We start from the raw sequence: 4,594 nt of genomic DNA, 5'->3' as shown, positions 1-4,594 counted from the left end.
TATCGCCAGTGTTTTTATTTCACCATGGCAACCGTATTACTACTACAGGATATTTAAAAAAAAAATAAGAAGTGAAAATAAGTCGTCAACATTAAAATTATATAATTAAGAAGGTGGGAGTGACAACATTCTTCAGGAATCACCGAACCGAAACGGAATTGATGTTTCTTTTCATTCAAATAATAAGTAATAAAACGAAATGTGAATTTTACATCCTCTATAAATTGTTTATTGGATCTAAATGTCAGTTTGTCTTTCTTAAGTAGTGACACCACGATGGGTTGTCTGAGATCTTCAATCATAATCTTGTTCTCTGCTTGTGTCATCCTGAATTTTTTGATTGAAGAATTCATAGGACAAGATAATGAAGACGAAGATTATAATGAGGAAGATGATGATGATGAGGATGATCAATATGTGGATTTAGGAACCGCTGCACGAAATAATGATACACGAAATTTGGACGGAGTAATCAAAACTGACACAATGAGGGGTGTTGAAGTTAATAAATAAAAGTGTAATTATATAATATTTTAATGTAAAATAAAACTTATTAGTATGATTTGCTATTTATTTATTTAAATTGTTGAGATGAAGAAAACTTCTTATTAGAGTATAAACTATTCTTTATTTTGTGCTTGTAGAACGTTTCTGGATATTATCCCAATTTTATGTACCATTTTATCCTGATATTTGTCATATTTTCAATTTCAATTTTGAAATCTTATCATATATACACATATAGAAAATCCTTTCAGTTATTATTATTATAGTTTATTTATTTTGTTTAATAATTATTATTTTATTTTCATTTTAGTAGTTGTTAATTAAATTATTAGTTCTATCACTTGATATCTGTAGTCATCTGGTCGGAGCATATTGGATGTAATTTTTTAAATGAATAAATTAAAAAAAATGATAAAATAGTTTAAAATTAATTTATAACTAAATTATTTTACTCACAATTTTAGATTTTAAATTTAGATTTTACTCACAATTTTAAATAGATGCCAAGATTTCAAAATGGAGATTAAAAATATGACAAACATGAATAATAGTACATGAATATTGGATAATATCCCGAAACGTTTTACAAGCACAAAATATATTATATTTTAAATTATAATTGGAAGTATTTTCACATCAAAAATTAAAAAAATTAGTACAACAAACTTCCTAAAAAGAAAATCCAGATTTGCTATTTCATTTTACTAACCTCAGTACAACAAAAGTATTTGTAAATTATCACTTTTTTTAGGGGGTTCTAAGTCCGACTAGGGGTTCCCCGTACACGTATTATATTGAAATTTATTCATATATTCATATTTATATTCTATTCCATTTATTTGTATTATGTATTTATATTATATAATTATATTTATTTGTATTATGTATCTCTATCGGTTCCTGATGGGAACCGACTGAAAAAGTATGGGCTATATTTAATTCAAACACTAGAAACCATAGACCCCCTCGCCATGGTATGCTAGATATGAATATCTATAATTAATCATTAGGGTTCCTTTCCAATGGTATCGTTTTCAACAATTTACTATGCTATTATATATGAGGTGGCATGCAGGGATTCTTAATTATAAAGTAAAGTCCTTGTTATATATTTTATATTTACAATCATAAATACATTAGGAAGAATAATATTATGAGAGAGCATGGTAGACTTGTTTCCTTATACTTTAATTATTATATTATGAATTGAGAAGTACCAGTTGGGATCTTTTATATTTATACTGACTCTAAGTTATCAATTCTGTTATTGCTATTAAAAATTACAATAGAAAAAGGTCTCACTTGTTTTAATGCGTCGGTCGGCTTGGCAGTTGTCGCGGCGGGGCGTCCATATTCGCTATGCTCCGCAGAATCCCTGCGATGTCTGACTTCCTCCTCTGGCCTCCAACTGGTCAGCCGGCCTCTCTTCCTCCAAACTCTCCTCTTCCAGGACTGCCTTCCTCACAGACTGTCTTCCACTGTCTCTCCGGTCTTCAAGTGTTCCTCGACAGTTTTCAAGTGCCTTCTTCCATTTTTTTTTTCGTACCCTCTTAAAATTTAAATTTGTTTCTTATGTGTACATATGGTGAGGTGTGCCATATGTACAGCTGGTATTTTTTAAACCTTTCATTGCCTTTAGGCATTATAAGGTAGGATAACGTCTTAATTAATGATGTTGGCTCGATTGGCTTACGCCAGTAGATTATTTGAGCGGGGAGGGGCCGTTCCGCTGGTGGTATGATGACAAAAATTTAGACTTCAGACTTTAAGAGTCTGAAGCCCTTCCCTCGTCAAGGACGTCGACTAAGGGGACAGTGCTCTGCCACCTCTCAGGTCTTGGTGGAGTGGCGATTTCTCTAAAAAGTGGGTTACAGCAGGCCTTCAACCCATCAAGGAACTTGATGTGTCGTCGGCCTATATACTCCGGCAGAGAGGGGAGTTGGAGCTCTTCTAGGATGACACTGTTCTTGGCCCTCAGGAGCGTGGTTTCCCGGACTATCTTACGGAGTATAGATCCTTGGAAGTCCTGTAATCGTTTGAGTGTTGTCTTGAAGAGGTGTCTCATGAGTGGGGCACCGTGAACCAATGTGGGTCTTATCACTGATTTGTAAATTTGGAGTTTCAGGCGTAACGAGAGTTGAGGAGATGTGAGCAAGTGGTGCAGCCTACAGGATTTGAGTCGGGCAATCTTGAGTCTCTCCTTGGCGTGATGAGAGAATGTGAGATGACGGTCTAGTGTCACACCAAGGTAAAGGATGGAGTTAGAGATTTTCCGGCCCTGTTGGTCAACTACAAATCTCTGGGGCAGGCTACTCTTTTTACCTTTCTGAAAGGACATAACTATTGCGTCTGTCTTAGTCGGATAAGTGCCTTCTTCCCGTTCCTTCTGCTCTTTTTTGCTTATTTTCTCCCCTCTCCTTCTGACTCCTCCCCCTTTTGATTTCTGTTCTTCTGATTGGTTATTTATGTTCAGAGGGGGTGAGAAGGTCTGCCTAAATTAATAATAAATTCTGCCTCACATTAAAATTTCTTTTGCAAGCTATTCTGCCCAGGTCATTCATCAATTATAAGTTAAAAACCTATTTTTTTAATTTAAAATCATAAATATCTAAATCTTCTTATTTTAAAAATTATCTACCAAATCACTACCATATACACAAACCATTTATAGTGTTTTAAATTTTTAAAAAATAGGTTTTTAACTTATAATTGATGAATGACCTGGGCAGAATACCCTGGAAAAGAAATTTTAAATTTTAATGTGAGGAAGAGTTTATAATTGAAGATGTCCTTGAGGATGGCTGAAATGGCCGAAACGTTGGACTGTTGAAATAAAAAGTGTGAGACTAAAAAGGATACAAGTTTTGATTTATTTAATAAATTATTATTATTAGGTCTAAAATGAATGTAATTAAATTAAACACTAATGCTAATCAAATACTATGTACAATAAAACACAAATCAATTATAAAATATGGTTTTAACGGTCAGTCACGGTAACTATCACATGAATACGCCTGGACTGTGAACTATCGTACTGTATCCGTTATTTCAGCAATAATCGCAGCCCCTACCGTGGTGTAACTGTTTGATAGTTACAGCCATAGCAGCATGTACTGTCATGGCAGTTTACGATCGCGATAGAATTGGTCTGACGTGATAATTAAGAGTACAATTATTGTCAGTGGACTAACATGACTGTTAGTTACGTTAACTGCCACGTTTAACTGATATATATATATTTTTTCCTTGACAGTCAACCATCGCAACATATCAACCTTAACAAATGTAATGACGATAGGTGGGAAAACATCATTCTTCAGAATTTTCTAATCGTAGTTTAAACTGTAATTGTGCAATCAGTCCTTAATGTCTGAATTTTCGAAGCCCAATTTAGTCGTGCATTTAAAGAAATTAATAATTTTTTTATTATAACTGAACACAATTTTGATCCTTCTTTTTCTCTCAACTTTTTATTCCTTATAATTCTCCAACGTTTCGGTCCTCAGGCCATTCTCAAGGATACAACCTTCAATTATGATGTAATTTCTTTTTTTAAAAAAAACCCAAAACATTGCAGGCTAATTGCCCTTGTCACATATAACTTATTTTATTAAATTTGATATTCTAGATTTAAAACTTATTTTACAAAATCAGGTCTGCTATATAAACTTCGTCAATTCCTACCCCCAACATATTTCCTTATAATCCGCTCCTACCTCACTGGTAGAACCTTTAAATTAAATCATAACCTACTCATATCTCTTTTCTAAGTCCACCGGTGTTCCTCAAGATAGTACCTTAGGTCCCATTCTTTATACGGTTTATACAGCTGACATCCCAACCCACTAACACAGTCCTAACAACATACGCAGATGACACATGTATACTTTCTGTAAACAACGACCCAACTAATGCATCACAAACACTACAGGCACACATAGCATCTATTGAAGAATGGTGTAAAAACTGGAGAATCAAAATAAATTCTGGCAAATCACCTTTACTCTCCGTCGTAAACCTCTGCCCTCCTGTCCTATAGTATTCTTTCTAAATACACCACTAATGCCTGTTGAACAGATTCGAT

At 33.8% G+C, this 4,594-nt stretch overlaps 1 protein-coding gene across 1 annotated transcript in view; it reads right to left on the bottom strand.

The window, feature by feature from the left end:
• The window catches only part of LOC106679064 (deoxycytidylate deaminase), a 22,054-nt gene extending 20,038 nt beyond the window's left edge, over nt 1–2,016 (bottom strand). The window contains exon 1 of the mRNA XM_067045841.1: nt 1,810–2,016. The gene's annotated coding sequence lies outside the window, so the exon portion shown is untranslated. The remainder of the gene's footprint in view (nt 1–1,809) is intronic.
• Between the last annotated feature and the right edge of the window lie 2,578 nt (nt 2,017–4,594).

The sequence above is a fragment of the Halyomorpha halys genome, unplaced genomic scaffold (genome assembly GCF_000696795.3).
Source record: "Halyomorpha halys isolate HHAL.00 unplaced genomic scaffold, Hhal_1.1 Scaffold174.1, whole genome shotgun sequence".
NCBI classification, from domain to species: Eukaryota; Metazoa; Arthropoda; class Insecta; order Hemiptera; family Pentatomidae; genus Halyomorpha; species Halyomorpha halys.
Note: the sequence above shows the minus strand (reverse complement) of the source record. Positions and strands in the feature narration are given on the sequence as shown.